General features: G+C 35.5%; 1 protein-coding gene and 1 long non-coding RNA gene across 6 annotated transcripts in view; one reads left to right on the top strand and one right to left on the bottom strand.

Annotated features, from left to right (window-relative positions):
* The window catches only part of NR6A1 (nuclear receptor subfamily 6 group A member 1), a 202611-nt gene that overhangs the window by 57882 nt on the left and 126023 nt on the right, over positions 1 to 18706 (top strand). The gene's annotated exons all lie outside the window — the stretch shown is intronic.
* LOC116280361 (uncharacterized) overlaps positions 1 to 18706 on the bottom strand; it is a 31460-nt gene that overhangs the window by 1945 nt on the left and 10809 nt on the right. The gene's annotated exons all lie outside the window — the stretch shown is intronic.

Raw genomic sequence — 18706 nt, 5'->3', positions numbered from 1 at the left:
TGTCCTGCTTCATCCTTTTACTAACTCACCAGCAGAATCTTTTCAAGGAATCCTTTGTTTTATACAGCCCTTGCCATCATGGAGGCCAGTGTCTACCCAGGGAACTAACATAGACACAGATAATAACAAAGAGGATGATTGCTATGCTGGTGGAATGGTATGAACCAGATTAAGGGAGAACAGAGAAAAGAAGGGTTAATCCTGCCTAGAAATGCCAGAAGTGTATCTAAGTGATCACAACTGATCTGGGCCTTGAAGGTTTAGTTGAATATTTACTAGACAGAGAAGGAAAGATACTCCAATAGAGGGAACACTGCACAGGAAATCCTAGAGGCAGGAAAGTTCAAGTAATGGTGAGTAGTATTGAGATTAACCCCCTAGAGCGTCAGTTAACTCATCTGTAAGATGCAGGACAGACAGCACTCACTTGTCCTGTGCACACAGCTGTGAAAATCAAATGAGGTTATATATGTGAAAGTAGCATGCAGATGTAATTGTTAGATCTCTCTTCTCATTGTTCTTGGTTCATATGTGCTGAAATAGAATAAATGAAGTACCTCATCATGATAGACTTTTCCAGTTGGGTTCTTACTTGATTTTCTCTTTTTTTTCCTTTAAAGTGACCATAGTTTAAATTTTATATAAATTAAATGTTTAAAATAATTTTTATTGACGTGTGGTTGATTTACAATGTTAGTTTCAGTGTAAGCAAAGTGATTGAGTTATACATATACATACATATATTTTTTTCTTTTCAGATTCTTTTTCATTATATGTTATTGCAAGAAATGGAATATCATATCCTGTGCTATAAGTAGATCCTTGTTATTTATCTACTTTACATGTAGTAATGTGTGCCTGTTAATTGGGGAAGCAATATTATAGCATAGTAAAGAGCACAGACTTTGGAGCCAGAATCTTGACTATGCAAGTTACTATATATATGACCTTGGGCAAATTACTTAACCTTTTTCTTCCTCTGTTTCCTTATGTATAAAGTGGAAATAATGATAGTATCTACCTCATAGGACTAAATGAGGTAAGATATGTTAAGTGTGTAAAATAGCACATAACACATTAAAAACTGTGTGTTCTTATATATGTTATTTCAGAATAGTTTAAGTTGTTAAAATCATTTACAGTTATTATTTACGTGTTACTAAGTAAAATTGCATGTTTTGCCCTGAGTTTGGTTTCCATATACACTAATATAAAAACCTTCTTATGTAGTTAAAACAATCTCTGACTAGCTATTACATTGTAAATACACGTATGTTCTTAAGACATTTTGAAAATTAATGCTCCACCACTTTCTTTGTGACCTTAGGTAAAGTTTTTATCTCCTGTGAGCTGCAATTTCCTCAATACGTAAAAATTAAAATATTAGTATCTGTCTCATATTGATTGTGAGGATTAAGTTAGATATAGAATTTAAAACTCTCTAGAAAGCTATGGATTCTCTCCCTAAATACATACATGTAGGCACAAAAATTTGAAAGGAGTTTTCATTTATGGAATCCAAGAACCTACCCATAGGCTCCCTGTGAACTTCAGGTTGAGAAATTCTGACCAGAGCTATAGACTAAAGTTTTGCAATCTGGTCTTGTCACTAGTGTAACATTGCTATTTTGGAAGTCTTGGTCTCCATCTTATCAGGAGTCGCTACTTGCCAGCAGCAGTGCAGACTCACCATCATCTAGTCATACCTTTCCCTGTAGAATAACCTCTGCAGTGTAATTGGACCGTGGTAACTGTAATGATGTGATATAATGGTAGTCTCTGGAAAAGTGATTATTTGGACTTTATCAAATTTTGTACTGATTGCAGATACCAACCATTACTTAGTAAATCTGTGCTTATACAATTGGCATTTGTAAAAGAGGTTGATGAGAAGTTAACACAAATATTTGAATGAATTTATCTTATTTTGCAGTAGTTCCCTACCTCTCCTCGCTTCCCCAGCAATCATTTGGTTTGGATCTGATCCTAGCACCATGACTGCTAATTCTGACTTGAAGTTAGTCTGAAAAAATGTGTTGTTTCAAGGCAAAGCTTCCAGAGGAGCCTGCTGAGTTCAGAGTATTTACTTGAATTGAGAATATTAGGAAGCAGGGGGAAAAAAGAGTGTGCAAAGATTGTGGTTGTATATGGAGTTACTGATCTTTCTTTTATTTAGCCTGCTTGATGTTTTTACCAAGGAGTTGAGAGATAGAAATAGAAACTTAAACTTAATAGCTTGGAACATTTTACTATTTGACATGGCAACTTTATATCAGTTTACTTGAGCTATTTCAGATGAACCTAGAAGACAGGAGGTAGGAGGACCAACTCACTGAGATAGCAAATTGGCATAGTGCCAGAGGCATTATTCTCTTCAAATGGGATGCTAACTTCAAAGCCATACATGTAAACACAAAAATTTGAAAGGAGGGCCATTCTAAGGGCCACGTGAATTCCCCATCCCCTAATTACAGTGACTTCCTATGTTTGCGATATTACTGTTTCATTTTGCAAACCCACAGGAAGCAGGACTTTGTTTTTCCATGGTAAATTAATTCCCAGGGTATCTGTGATCAATGAACTCTTCTAAGTAACTCTGTACCAAGGATTGTTGTCCAGCTGAGATAAGTAAGTGAGTACATAAATGAGTTAGGCATATGAAGTCATAAAATAAATCCCAAATCATGAAGTAGCTAATATTTATGGGAATTAAGGAATGAGCTGGAGAGAATCTTGGGTTTTATTGCAGTGTGTGAAAGTGTTGGTAGAGATTTTAAAAGTCCTTTAGAGCAACAGGCATGTGTTCTGCAACAACCAGTTAATGAAATAAACAAGAAGAGTGATCAACAGACTCAATCTTTCCTTTTTTACAATAATGAAACCCTGATGATGTATCAGTAATGTAAGACTTTGCATTTCTCCTCTGGCCTATTTTAGTATTGGATTAAAAATATAATTATATGGTACTTTATGCTTTACAAACTTCTGTTCTTACAAAGTTTATTATTGCCTCAGGTAGATTATAGCTGTGTTAAGGAATCATAAGTTATAAGTACTAATTAGATATATTCACCCCATAATTTTTTAGTTATTGATAACATTTAGGGAAAATGCTTTTTAAATGTTGCTTTTCTTGGCTATTTCCAGCAAATAGTTGAATCTTCGCAAACTATGATGTCTTAAAGTGTTTTTGAATGTATATCGTCTAGGAAAGCTATACTTAGATCTACTTTATACTTTCATAAATGAAATATTAGTGTACTAGGTTGGGTAAGCTATTAATACTTGACGAATTTCTTTTAGACTTAGGTCTCCATTGCTAACTTTGGATTAGACAATCCTGATGTTAGAGTGGGAATGCTAATTGTGGATCGGGGAAAAAACTCTGGGTTAAAAGAATAGAGAAGAAGTTCTAGTCTATAGTTTTATAACCTTCAAAGCTATCGAGAGTCTTTGAGGTCATTTAATCGAATGATTTCCAAACCTGACTTTGCATCAGAATTAGAAGTGGTGGTCGTGGGAAATACAGACTGCTCATAATGCAGGTTCCTAGGCATACCCTAGACTTAGTAAATCAAATACTCTCGAAATGGCTTCTATAGTTTTCACAAGCTCCCCAGAGGATTTTAATGTAGCCATTTCATGGACATTTGGGAATCTCTGATTTAGCCTGAGATCTTTCTTTAATAGACGAGGAAACAGATGTAGAAGTGAAATGAAGACCCCCCCCCCAAGTCACACAGCAGATCAAAATCGAAATCCTTACTGTGTGTGTGTGCTTCCATGTGTGTATTCACTTATACCACACTATCTCTCCACCATGAAAAAGCAAGCTCTTTGCAGAAGTTTCCTAAGTTTGTCCTCTTGGGCATCTGCAAAGTACTTCAGGGCAACCTGCTTGGCAGATCAAACATCTGAGCCTTAGGGATGCACCCAGAACTAGTGCAACAGACCATTGACTTGAATTTGGTATGTTGACTTGAAGCATTTGACTAAGTAAGTGATGCTGAGTGTGGTGTTGGCTTAAAAACTGTCCATGGTATGAAATGAGAAATAGCTGTAAGTGATCAAAACTCGGTGAAGGCCTTCCAGGCTCTGACATTTATCAGGTGCCGCTACACGTTAAGACTTTTCTCTAATCAAAGGTGACTACCAGTGGATGGAAGAGGCTTGCAGAGCCTTTGGCTGTTCTCTGGGGAGGAATTTATTTTAATTGCCAGTGAGAAGGTAGAAATGATTTCAAAAAAGATCAAGAAACTGCAAATCTACTTCAGCTTGGGCTCCTGGCCAAGAGTCCATCCTCAGGAGGGAGTTGGTGTCAGCTTCTGCCTTGTGACTTGATGTATTTCAAAAAACGCAAAGGCATTACAGAAGCCTTTCCTGAATTGGCAGGCAAGAGTGGCACCAAGAATCAAGGCCTGACACATGTCATCAGCCTAGAAAAAGTGGAGTTTGGACACTAATGATGGCTCTTGTCAAGGCTCAGTGTGATAAAGCCGGGAGGACTCAGTTTGGGGGTTAGTTTGCATAGGAGAGGAGTTACAGCTTAGAGAACACCTGCCAAGAGTTTTCACTGCCCCAGCTGTGTGTCAGTAACAAATCCTTCACCCTTGACTCCTGTCACTTCTTTTTAACGGTTAATGGTAGATATGCTAGATGGGTAAGGAAGAAAGGCAATTGGTTATGTGTATCTGGCACATCTCCCTATTTGCTGCTTGCCATTCCCTGTGTAGAATTAAATTTCTGTGGCCATACTCCAGGCTAGTGTTTTGTTCTGTCTGTATATGATGGTGTACTGGACCAGAGTCACAGCTCCTCTATTTCCATAAATGCCACTGCTGGTGACCACACAAATGTTTTGATTGGCAGTCATGAGAAAGCTTTTTTTTGCTGATCTCTCTCTGTTAGAAGTGTTACTTTCAAATCCCATCTGCCATTTAGTAGCTGTGTGACTTTTGGTTTAACCTCTGCTTCTCATCTGGAGGTTAGTGATTAATTGTACTTCTACCACAGGGTTGTTGGGAGAATTAAATGAAAACAGAAATATAAAAATACCTAGGACTTAACATTTGAATTTCAATTACAGTTATTATTGTAATTATTCGGTCATATTTCCTGCTTACTGGGAAGAATAGAATGAGGAGTTTCTAAACTATGGTCTTAGTGAATACAGGAATTGTAATCTAGAGTGAATGTAAAATTGAAGTCAGGAGACCCAGATTTAAGTCTTGACTATGCTATATGTTACTTCAGTTTCTGTACTTTTCTATTAAGAAAAATTATACCAACCAAACACAAAGTCAGATCTCTAGATCTCTTGCCACACAAAAAACTCTACCTTCGTAAAAATTGAGATTTCCAAGAGCTTTTGTTTATTTGGGTTATAGGTAATCACTTTACTGGATTGGAAATTAAAACAGAAATTAAAAACATTTATTCATTTAAAATAAAAATAAAATCATTACATATCAGCATAACATTTTAAAATAAAAAAATATAAAAATAGTTATATTTTCCCCAGAAAGCTTAGCGAAAAGTGTAGTATTATTTTATACTTTTGCAGCTCTCTTTCATGTCTGGCTTCATAAAAGACAGTGGAATTCTCGTATCTGCATGTAACTACTTCTGCTTTCTGTCTGTTCAATATTTTATTTTGGCTGAGGGTACATGAAGAAAATCTGGCCTCTCTCTCTCTCTCTCTCTCTCTCTCTCTCTATATATATATATATATGGAAAAGGGAGAGGAATTTTAATAGGTTCTCCAGATAATGGTACGTATTATTCTTTGATACTATTATACAGATCTTAATACTTGGTAGTTTCTTAAAAGCTGGTTGCAGTGTGGAATCTGAAATCATCCCAATGAACTTTTCATACTGTATTCTCTTAAAATCCGCTGATTCATCCTGCACTTTGCATAGATCTTATATCCATTCATGATTTTGTAACATCATGCATTGGCCATTTGGAAAATACTGATTCACTGAGCTATGCAGATTTTCTAAATGTTGATGCATTTCATTATACAATATCAAATCAGTTTTGCTAATATCACCACTGATCTCATTGGAAACACCTTTAAATATTGGAAAGCATGTGAAGCACATGGCGACAGATAAAAGTTTTCTGAAGTTTTAATTTTTGTTTTAAGGCTTGAATTTTATCATTAGCAACAACTGCCAGTAGTTCTCCTTGACACACTCACTTTGTTCATTTTCAGGAAATATCTTTCAAACATCCAAATCTGAATAACCGTCATTTTCTGTTAGTTTTTCCTTCTCATAAATTGGGGATCCATGAAAAAATTGGCTAGTTCAATATATAAGTCAAACAGTAGCTCAAAGTGCATTTCCTTGAGGACAGCCAGTATACAGTAGAAGTGCTTTATGTGTACACAAAACATTTTGTACACAAAACATTAAAAAAAATTGTGTACTCAAGCATTGAGATTTAATAAAACCAGTAAATCTTACTGCTTCATCAAGGACATTCTTCAGTTATAATGGCTGTTCTCCCCCTGTGGAGTGTGTGGCAGTGATGAATACAATGACTATCAGTGTGTTTTAGTGCCACTGTTTTGATTAGTGCTAAGGCCAGTAGTTTAACTCAGCATTGGCTTTGTGCCATCAGTGCAAATGTCAAGTGAAAAAGACAAACAATGTCTTATAATTAGTACAGAAAGGATCTCGAGGACCTCTGTAAACCACACTTTGAGAATCACTACTGTGGAGTCCAAATGTTAGGAAACTCTAGGCAAATGGTGGAAACTTCCTTAATTCCTTCAGATTCGGAGGGCTGCTGTAGGCTATCGGAGAGAAGACAACCTCTGGCATATTGTTTGAGCATCCCCTAGGGACTTAGTTTTCATGTAATGGAGCTCAATAAAGGTTGATCAATCAATGTAGATTGCCTAAATAATATATTTAGGAGCTTCTCTTTTCTTCTATACTTTAAAAACACCATATGTTTTCTGAGTCTTGCTGATCCTTCTGTTTGTTCAGAGTTACCTTTTTATAACTAAGTTAATTAAATTTATTTAGCAGATATTAGTTGGACAGTATTGTTACTATGTGTGTTTTTTGTCTTTGTTGGGGGATAAGTAAATCACATGGGATTGCTCTTTTATGATCTTGGGGAAAATAAGCTGTTAAACAGTTTATCAACCATTGTCCAGATACAGAGGTTAATAGTACCTGGCATAGAATTCAGCATTTAGTAGATACTTGTAATAAATACCTCCTTTTCTTGAGCATTCTTTCAGTGTCAGGAATTGTGATTTTTTTTTCCAGCTACATTGAGAAATAAAATTGACATATATCACTGTACAAATTTAAGGTGTACATCATGATGGTTTGAGTTACATATATTGTGAAATGATTGCCACAGTATGTTTAGTTAATATTCATCACCCATTGTGATTTTTTAAATGTATACATACATATATAAAAATACATATATATTCAACATATCACATGTATAGATATAAATATAGATATGTATTATGTACGTATATGTAGTAATATAAAATCTTTCTATACAAATCATTCACATTTAATCTTCATGACAGTCCAGCCAGGTATATGGCATTACACTAACTTTATTCATGAGACTCTAATAGGGGATGTGATTTGCTCAAGGTCTCAGAACCTTGGTTTGTGTGGTGCTAGACTTTTCAGTAAATGCCTAATTGCTCAGAGGGGTTAAGCAATGTGGGCTGGACTGGATATAATTAATTATTTTCCCAGTGCCCAATTTTTTCTAAAGCTTTCCCAGATTCCTCTCCCAAATCTCTTCTTTCCTCCTTGGTTCTCATGGTGTACCTTGTATTAGAGTTGTGTACAAGGCTTATCTCTTCAACTATAATGTAAACTCAGTGAAAACAGACATTGTGTTCAGATATATATCAGGCACTTGATAAATGTTTATATAAACATATTTTATTAACATTGAATTAAAATTAACTCATTGTTTATCTAAACAGTATATAAATGAAATCACTTAAATATATTAAGTTAATTTTTAGCATATACTCAGTACTTCCTTTTGAGATGTGACCAATAACCCTATCATCTATTCTAAAAGTGGCAATAGTTGAATGCATCTGTTTTCAGGTGGGCGTGTCAAATATCTTATTTTAAGCTCCTAAGTTTGAAAAGCAGTGAAAAGCTATAAACATATTGCTTATGTTGATTAAGTAGCACCCTTTTTGGCTCCTGAGAGATGGTTCTATGATAAGATAATTGTGGAGAGGTTACTGACTTGAGTTGATACTACATTTATTTTTTGGATGACGGCAGATGGGAGAAGGTTGTAAAAGTCCAGCTTGCTAATCTTTTTAACGTAAGAGATAGTTTGCAGCTTAATAAATCAATTTGGGGATCAAAGCATCCTCCATTAAGTCAGTCTTGAAAAGCCAGTAGCTGGCAGGGGATTATTTATGTCTACAAAATAAACAGTGATCAGAAGCAGCCAGTTGTATTAATTGCTCTATTTTTGTGCAGTCTCTATAAAAAGATTATTTAAAGAGTAGCATCTGTATAAGAGACTGACCTTAATGCTTAGCTACCATCCTGAGTGGAAACTTGAGGTCTAGTTAGGAGATGGAGACTAGATGACAGTTTTTTGTAGACCATGCAGATGGGGTACCTTTGCTTCCTAGTATGCCCTCAGCATATCTTTTTGTTTCTAGGAAGTACTTAGGACTGGAGCTCTTCCCTTTGGGACTTTCTTACTACCTTCTCAAATTTTTATTTCCTAAGCAGAGTCTTAACTAAGTTATGTGAAAGCACACTGACTAAAGGAATTTATCCTAAAGTTCTCTTCTTAACTGTTGCAGAGATACTTGGTTACACAAATGAATCCGTGAATGTTTTGGGTATTAGAAGTAGAATCTTTGTGCTGCTCCAGGATGTGGAGGTGAGGAGAGGCCATTTCTGTTAAATCACAGCATAGTCCATGTAAATCTAAGAAGGTGAGGAGTGCTGAGGAGGTGAGAGAACTAACACCCTTTCTTTGTGTTATCTTAGTGCTTCCAACAACACTACTGATAAGGTAGTGGTTATTGCATTTGTCACTGTACTGGGATAGTCTGTCCCACTCCACTCTTTTCCATTTGACCCTGGAATTGCTTGGTTTGCATTTACCAAAGTAATTCATAGCCATATGTTGTCCAGTCACATGAATATGTTAATTTAACAGTGGTATATATTGCTAAATATATCAGATTAACTAGGTTGTGTCATTTGATTGAAGTACGAAATTCTGCAGTAACTAAAGAGTGGTGATAATGTTTATATGAAACATAGACAGAACTTTACTCCATGAAAAAGCTGTTGATTAGGGCACTCTTTAAATTTGTGTGTGTACTGGGGCTAATATTATGTAGGGATCTGGCTCATTTAGGAAGACTGTCAGCTTCTAGGGATGGAAGCGTGGCCTCAAAATGGTTGTGAGCTTTAAAGAAAATATAATTGGGGCGTGGGATTTATTCAGACATTGACAGGCAATAAAAATTCACATATGAAGGATTTAAATTTTCAGTTGAATCTTAAAAATGACTTAGAAATGTATACTGATTACAAGCTTTCTTTAAGTCAAAATGAATTCCACTTTTCCTTTTGGTCATTTTTAGGCTAGTATTCTCGGTCTTCTGACCCCTTTAAAATGTTGCGGGGGTGCTAATGGGCGTTTCAAATATGTAAACTTTTATTTTTACTACGTTTTTAGTAGTAAACTTAACTGTTTACTGTTTCTACTATTACTGCTTTGAGTTCTGCATAACTTCCTTCTGTTTAATGAAATCAGTATGGCCAAATGTGTACAATTGACATAGACATTGGCAAACTATTTAAGAAAACAGAAAAGTAAAGCCTAGATCTAATTATTAGTAGTAAAAGGAAAACTTAACAAGTGAAGAATAATGCTGTCTGAGTTCAGAATAATAGCTATACATTGGCAGCAGGGGGAGGTCACAAGGGCATATGTGGTCTGGTATAAATGTTCCATAATTTTATTCTGGGTGGTGGTTACATGTATGTATCAGGCTTACTTAAGATTTGTTCACCTTCCCATATGTGTATTATACCTCAAAAAGTAAAATGGTAATAATCCTTTTCGAAGCAAGTGTGACAAAATCCTGATCATTGTTAAATGTTAGTGATGGTTCATTTTACTCTTATCGCTGTTTTTATGAAAATTTGCTGTGTTTCATGATAAAAATAAAAGAAACAAATCCTGTCATTCTAAACATGTCAAATTATATCTAATTTATGAGCGTTAAAAGTGTTTTTTCCTCTCTCCTTTAACCTATCATTTTTTTCTGTTTTCGTCTGCATTTTTTTTAACTTTTTTATTGAGTTATAGTAGAGCACAATTTTTCAATTATACATGAACATACATATATTCATTGTCACTTTTTTTTTTTTGCTGTGAGCTACCACAAGATCTTGTATATTTTAGATTTTCAATTTTGTGTTTTTATTGGATGTTACTGGAAACAAGAATGAAGTCTTGTTTTTGTGATATCACTTGTTGAAAGAGGACAGACCCAGTCTTGATCTTAAAACCAGCTTATGTAAAATCTTTTCATTCTTGAATCTGAGTGGAGAAGTCAGACCACTTAGCTCTATTAAGTATATATATGGTAGTTCTAAACACCAATTTTAAAGGTTCTGTCTTTCATAAGCATATCTAATTCTTATTGGTGATTTGCCGTATATTGTGAGAACTGTCTTTGAGGGTGATATTTCATTTAACATTTGAAGACACTGAGGATTTGAGATGAAATAACTTCTCTAAGTTTTCATGGCTGAAGTAGGGAGAGATCCCCATTCTTGGCCTCTAAAGGATACCTAAGCTGCCGATGTCAGACGGAGTATAAATATGAAGATAATTAACATTATTTGTAACTGACTCTTTATTGCCACAGAACGATAATCACTAGTTTAAGAGACATTCATGTACTGTTTTAGATGTCTTTCTAGAACTTGTATTGAATGGCCTTTAAAATCTCAGAATCATTTCTAACGCTTTCTTAATACCCTGGCAATATGGCTTTGTCCTTTAAAACAAAATCTGGGGTTTAAAATTTTTTTTAAATCTGGGAAAAATTTTTAAATCTGGGCAATATTTATTTCCCTATTATATGAAAAAGGCTATTTCTAGGTCATCTTTTTTGAAAAGGCAAGAAATTCTCTCTCCAAACCACGTTAGAACTCATGCCAACTTGGTACAGAGCCCTTACCAGAGTAATGATGTAAGAATTTGAAAGAGTACTTAGTGCAGCTGCCAGAGCTCACACTGTTTAATTTCAACACCGTCTGTCTGCCAGAGTCCACAGCTTGATTTTTTTTTCTGTATGTACCAAATTATAATCACGTATATTTATCTCATTGGGGGAAGGGAAATAAAGAACTATTGTTTGATAAACACTGCTTTCTAAGGTAATGGTGCTGTTTTGTCTTTCACATACTTCTGAGTATCTCCACCCCGCCAACTCTCAAGTATTTATTTATCCTGCTGGATGAATTCTTCCAAAATGTGACACAGGGCTCACACCTTGCCTAGTTTATGTTTTGCAAGGAAACCCTTCCCTTTGCTCGGTTCTCTATTCAGGAAGTTCCGTGTGCTACATTCCATCCATTTGCCAAGTCTTGAACTCTTCTCCAAAGTACAGTATTTGAGTATGCGATTACACATACACATACTGGCAATGGCATACTTTTTCCTGGCCTCTCTTAGAGAAAGCTCAAAGCCAGAGGAGCAAACCCAGATGTTCTTGAGTCTGGCACCCTCAATTCAGTATTCTAGAGGACCAGACTTCATTTGGAAGTGTACCAGGCTTACTCAGCACCTGCTCTTGCTAACGTCACATTTTTATGACTAGAGATTCTGGAGTTTGTTTCTTTGCTGAGCAGAAAGAACATCACACCAGAGCTGCATGGAAGGAGGCTCTCCATCATTTGGGAGAAATTTGATTTGCTTCAACAGGCATGCAGAGGAGGGTAGCCTTGCTGTTGGGAATAAGTCTGGAATGGGAGCAGGTGCAACTGCAGCTGCAGCTCCTTAACCAGATCTGGCCTTGTTTAATTTTTAAATAGTTTAAAATGTTTTGGCATCAACATAAGTGAACCATTATGGGTTCTCTGGCACCTAACGTAGTACCTTGCACAAGGGGGAGGTGCTCACTGACTATGCTCAGTTGCTATTTATTGATCACCTTCTGTGTGAACCAGGCAACGTACTAGATGCTGGTGATGAATGAGATCTTTCTTCAAGAAGCCCACAGTCTGGTATGAGGCACAGACTCGTAAACATAAATTACAATTCACTGATTTTATTTGTTGTTGATGCAGTTGAACATTTTGTTCACTTTGTGAGTCAGTGACAAAAACCAGTCTGCAGGATTGACTTCATGACCTAAGAACAAGCACGGGATTTCTTTTTAATTCGAAAGTATGCTGCTTGCCTGCATTTTTGCCTCTTTAGATACCTCTTCTGACTTGTCCAGGGATTAAGATTCATGGAGAGTGGAAGGAAATGTTAGTATAATGCAGAAAGACATTTCTAAGAAGTCTTCCAGAATTGGTTATCCTGTTCTAAGCAATGTTTCCTTTACCTAAAAAAGATGTGAGGATCCACTAGCTATGTTGGTTATCAGACTATTGTAAGGTAGGAGTAGGAAAAATTATTTCCTCTCTGTGGGATGTTGGCTTCCTTCATCTGAATTGTTGCATAGTTAGGGCAGAGCCAGAAAGCACTTTTTTAAAAAATAACTATTTCTGGACAGATGAGGTCACATTTCCTTAGTAGAGTGTTCTTGTGTTATATTGTTATTCTTTGAGCCTTTCCCCCCCATTTTTGAGGATGGGTAAATGAGTATTTCCATTGGGCTTCTCTTAACCATAAGAAGAATGTTAAATTGCTTATACCCAAACTTATTTACCCTATTCCTTTGATGCAAAACAGCCTCAGACAAAACATGTGTACTGCTGCTATTAAAATAATAACAGCTAATACTTATATAGTATTTATGTTCTGAGCTTTGTTTTTAGAGTTTTGTATATAAAGCACTTAAAAGAAAGGTTGTCTAATCCTCACAATAGTACAGTGAGATAGACACTGCTTTTCCCATTTTACAAATAAAAACAGGCAAAGTGAGGTAAATAACTTGTCAAGATCACATAGCTAATAAGTGGCAGAGCCAAGATTTGAATTCAGGAGTTCTGGACCCATTGTGTTCTTAATCAGTGCACTATACCATTTCATACTCATGGTTACAGAGTGTGATAATGATACAGAGTTCCCTAAAAGTAGGAGGTAATGACAATATCTATCATTTGAGTCCTTTCTGTAGCTAAGGTTATGCATGTCATTTTACTTCTTTTCATTCTCATGGGTATGTGAATTGGTCCCATGCTGCAGATGATAATAACATTTTTGGTCAGGCATTATACTAAGTGCTTTACTTTGAATTACCCATTTGATGTTCACAGTAGTTCTGTGGATAATTAATATTCTCTTTTTGGATATGAGAATACTGAAGGTGGGGAAGTCAGTTGCCTAGAGTCAGATAGCTAAGGAGGGATAGAATTAGGATTTGAATACAGATTTGTTTGTCTCCAGACCACAAGCTCTTGATACCACATAATACTTAATGGGAAGCAGTAATTAGCTATAGCTAATCCAGTGATGAGGTGAATCTGAAAAGACAGAGCTCAGCCCTGTATCTGTTTCTCATATTTAACCCTGACATAGTTTGTTGATTAATCTTGAACCTTGCTTTTCTTCTTGTTCACACAGTAGAGAAACTTGATAGGTGTCAGAGATGGCCTTCTTGTGTGAATAGAGGAGATTCTTGTCTAACTGATGTCTTTCCAAATCATGGAGTTTAGCAAACTTGCCTTTTATTAAGGCTTTGACTTTTTTTTTTAAATTCCATTTGCTGGGGCTCATCACTCTTTATAGATTTCTTTCTGTTGTCTTCATAGGGATTCCTGGAAGTTATAGTTGGGGAGGGCTTAAGCATTTGTGAGGTTCTGTTTTTGAAATACTGCACTTTAGTGTATCTTTATCTTGCTTCCTTTGGATTGTAAATTTATTTGCTTAACCACCTAAGATATGGTGTTGGAGATTTTTATTTGTTTGTTTTATGTTATTTCTTAACGTGAAACCTTTGTATGTCCCACTGAGTCTCAGTAGTTGTAGTCAGTTCTTGAATCTTGCTTCTCACCCACTCCCATTGGCAAACTCAAAGCTAATGGTTTCAAAATAAGTTATGTTTTCTGTCCCTTCTTCTGTCCCTAAATATCTGTTCCTTTTCTGTCATTCTAGATTTTCTCTTCTTTCTCTTCAGTTGGTCACTAAGAGTTATTAAGTCTACTTTTCAAATATCTTATCAAACTCTGGCCAAAGGTACTCAACATCACTAGATATCAGAAAAATTAAAATTAAAAAAAAAAGATATACTACTAATACCCACCAGAATGGCTAAAATTAAAATAACAAACAAAAAAACTGACTATGTAAAGTGTTAGAATAACTGTAACACTCAACCTCTGTCAGCAGAAGTGGAGTGTAAATTGGTACAAACATTTGAAAACTTCAGTAATATCTTTGGAAGTTGAACATAAGCAACCCCATTTCTAGGCATATACTCAACAGAAATGGATAAAGTGTGTACTTGAAGGCCATGTGTAAGAATGGTTATAGCAGCATTATTTGTAGTAGTCCTTGACTGGAAACAACTAAATTGGAAACAACTAAATATCTGTCAAAAGGAGAATGGATATATGACTTGTAGTATAATTCATAAAATGGAATGCTATGTGGCAGTGATGTGGACAGACTGTCACAGTATGCAGCAGCATGGAGGAATCTCCTGTACAAAATGTTGAGCAAAAGAAGCCAGAAACAAAAGATTGTATGATATATGATCACCTTTGTAGGAAGTTCAATGACAGACTAAGCTAATCTGTGGTGATGAAAGTCAGAATAGTGGTTACCTTTACTGAGAGGATGTAGTGACTGAGAGGGGGCACAAAGGAGGTTTCTGAGGTGTTAGTAATATTCTATATCTTGATTTGGGTGTTGGTTCCACAGGTGTGTTCATTTTGTAGAAGTTAATTGAACTGTACAGTTGAGGTAAGTGTGCTTTACTGTATTTTCACACTTGGATAAGCAAAAATAATTTTTAAAAAACAAGCTAGATAGAAGCTTGGTTTAAAAGTTTGACGGGAAGCAAAGGCTTGAGGACTTGTGTTAAAAGACCATCTCTAGTTAATGACTTGGGGTTGGTCACTTAAGAGTGTCCTTAAACAATGACTTTTTAAAATGTAAAGAGCTGGAAGGAATCATACCAAACCAATAATACTTTGGGCCAAGAGTAGAGTTGTGAGAGAAATGGTGGGGTTTCACTTTGTATTCTGATTAGTACTTCTTATATTTTGAGTTATTTTATTTTTGAGTTATTTTTCAACAATACTTTAAGCATGCTTTTTTTTTTCTTAAACAAGTTTAATGACAAATAATAGGGTAAGATACTTGAGGCCATGTGGAACTTTGCAAATCAGACCTCATTTAGCTATATTTATTTTACAATTCAGTAAAAATGCAAGAGAATTGTTCAGAGGTTGAATAGAGGAAAATGTCAAAATAAAATAAAATAAGCCCTGGCCTCCCTTTTGCATCTTTTTAAAAAAAATTATGGTTAAAAATTACATAACCTAAAATTTATCATCTTAACCTTTTAAAACTACACAGTTGAGTAGTGTTAAGTATATTCACATTGCTGGAATACTACTCTGCTATAAAAAAGAATAAAATAATGCCATTTGCAGCAACATGGATGAACCTAGAGATCGTTATTCTAAGTGAAGTAAGCCAGAAAGAGAAAGAAAAATACCATATAATATCACTGATGTGGAATCAAAAACAAAAAAGGCCACTATGAACTCATCTGCAAAACAGAAACAGACTTGCAGACTTAGTAAACAATCCTATGGTTACCAGGAAAAGGGGGTGAGAGGGTAAATTTGGAAGTTTGAGATTTATAAATGTTAGCCACTATGTATAAAAACAGATTTAAAAAAAAAGTATATTCACATTGTTGATCAACAGATCTCCAGAACTTTTTCATCTTGGAAAAGTGAAATTCTGTATCCATTGAACAACTCCTCAGTTTTCCTCTCACAACCCCTAGTAACCACCATTCTACTTTGTTTCTTTGAAGTTGACTACTTTAGATACCGCATATAAGTGGAATCATATAGTATTTGTTTTTTTGTGTGACTGGCTTATTTCACTTAGCATAGTGCCTGCAAGGTTTATCTGTGTTGTAGCATGTGACAGTCTTTGCATCTTTATTGCCACCATTGTGGTCAAAACCATCATTTTTTCATCTGAATGACTGCTATAGCCCAACTATTCTCCTTGCCTCCAGTCTTGCCCACCTCTGATTCCTCTTCCATCCAGTGGCAAAATGCAATTTGACCTTGCTTAAAAACTTGATGCCCTGATTACCTTTAGAGAAAATCTAAATACTTTAACCTGACAAGGGCTTTCACTAAGAGGCCCTAATAATACACTAGTTTCTGAGTTACATCTTCCCTTACTGCTCCCAAACTAGACACACCCTTGCTTCATCCATCTTAATTTTTTTCTTAATCGTACTGTTTCCTGTTACTACTCATTATTTGCTGGCAATGAATCATAAATGAATCATGAATTTTAGTGAGGCTAACTGCGTTTGTCAGCTGTGGAGCTAACCTAGAGAGTTGATGTCAGAATGTAATAATTTAGAAATAAAATACAGAATTCTCATTTGCTAGTTTTTTAGACTTTTTCTCAACAACTAAAAGTAGTCTGATCTAAAACAAACAAAAATCCTTAAGGAATATATTGACCAAATTCATGTGAGGGGAAGGCTAGCAGAAAAAAAGATGGCAAATAGATTTTGTAAAAAGTTTCTTTTGTATAGCACAGGGAACTGTGTTCAGTATCTTATAATAACCTTTAATGGAAAAAATATGAAAATGAATATATGTATGTATATGCATGATTGGGACATTGTGCTGTACACCAGAGATTGACACATTGTAATTGACTGTATGCCAATTAAAAAAATTTTTTTTTAAAGATGGGGAAATTTCTTTATTTTAAAGTCTTCATTCTATTTGGCTCCTTAACAAAGGGTACCATAAAGGTTTTTCTCTCTCACTCACTGTAACTTAATTCAGTGAGTATTTGTTGAGGGCCTGTTATGTTGTCAATCCTATGAGTCAACAAAGTAGAAGTCTACCAAAGAAGTTTGTGTATCTTAAGTAGCTGTACATACTTCAATAATTATCCAGTTCACATAACTTCTTTGGTTTCTCAAGCAGTGTCTTCTGATACTAGATGGAAAATCACTAGTGTGTGGAGTGCATATACCTTCACAAAACCAAGTATGTAGTGTTTTGTTTTTTTTTTTAAAACTAGTTCGATTGAGGGGGAACTAACATATTAGGCTGTCAGATAGGGCTGAAGTCTCCCTCTTTACACAAGTTTAGCAAATTATTACATAGGGTTAAAATGTATTTCGCTGTTTGAGTCTGATAAAGGAAGCTTCTACCTCCTTTATCAACCTCCTCTATTCACCTTGTACTCCAGCCACATGGTCCATCTGGTTTCTTAAATATACATCTTTGTCTCTCATGTCAGTGCTTTTGCTCATACTATTCCTTATGCCTGAAAAGCTTCTAATCATATTCTTTCCTTTTCTACAAATTCTATTTATCTTTCAAGACTTATCTCAGATATTCCTCCTCCTGGTTTTCTTCTCTTTACCAGGTTACGTGCTTTCACTTTGGACTTCCGTAATCCTGGGCTTTCCTTTATCATAGCACTTAGAGCACCCTGTTATCTGTTTAAGGTTTGTCTCTATTACTAGACTGTTAGCTTCTTTCTGGCAGGTTTAAGACATTCTTGTGCTTAACTTGCTGCAGGGTAGGTGCTCAGTGACTCCTTGAATGAATAAATTGTACTGTTATTGAATGTTTGGTGAAAAAGTATCTGACTACAGGAATAACAAAAGACCAATCCCAGATCTACTAAAAAGCTAATTGATTTTCAGCCACAAATTCTGGGCAGTGCAATCCTTATTCCTATATAGGCCGTGTGGCTAGCAAACCTGGAACTCTGGCTCTTACAGAGAAAAAAACTCCGTAAAGGGAAGGGAACTAGTAATAATGGAACACTTCTTTGTGTTGGGCACTAGGTACTTTGTCATTTAAGACTCTAATTCAGCCTTGTGAGGAACTTAATTTTTCCCATTTTACAGCTAAGGCAACTGAGGCTCGGTATTTTAGTTAGAAATTTAGCAATAAAGCTTTGATTAAACTCATGTTGTCTTACAGTCTGTGGTTTTTTTCCTCCACATTTTGCTGTCTACCCAAAATTAAGGATCTTATGTAGTGAATTCTAGTTATCTGTTGTCAAAAGCTAACCATGAATTTCTTGAAACTATTAAAGCAGAACACGTGCCATAAAATAATGATAATTTTGTTTTACTGTTTTCAAAGGGCTTTCACAGTCACATATAATAATCCGGGGATGCCGTTCTTTTAGGATATTATCTGTTCTTTTAAAGAACATTAAAGTAATAGCACAGAACTTTGGTCAATGGACACTAGTGTAGTTTAGCAAACACTGTGTATTTCTTCAAATTAGA

The sequence above is a fragment of the Vicugna pacos genome, chromosome 4 (genome assembly GCF_048564905.1).
Source record: "Vicugna pacos chromosome 4, VicPac4, whole genome shotgun sequence".
In the NCBI taxonomy this organism is placed as follows: Eukaryota; Metazoa; Chordata; class Mammalia; order Artiodactyla; family Camelidae; genus Vicugna; species Vicugna pacos.
Note: the sequence above shows the minus strand (reverse complement) of the source record. Positions and strands in the feature narration are given on the sequence as shown.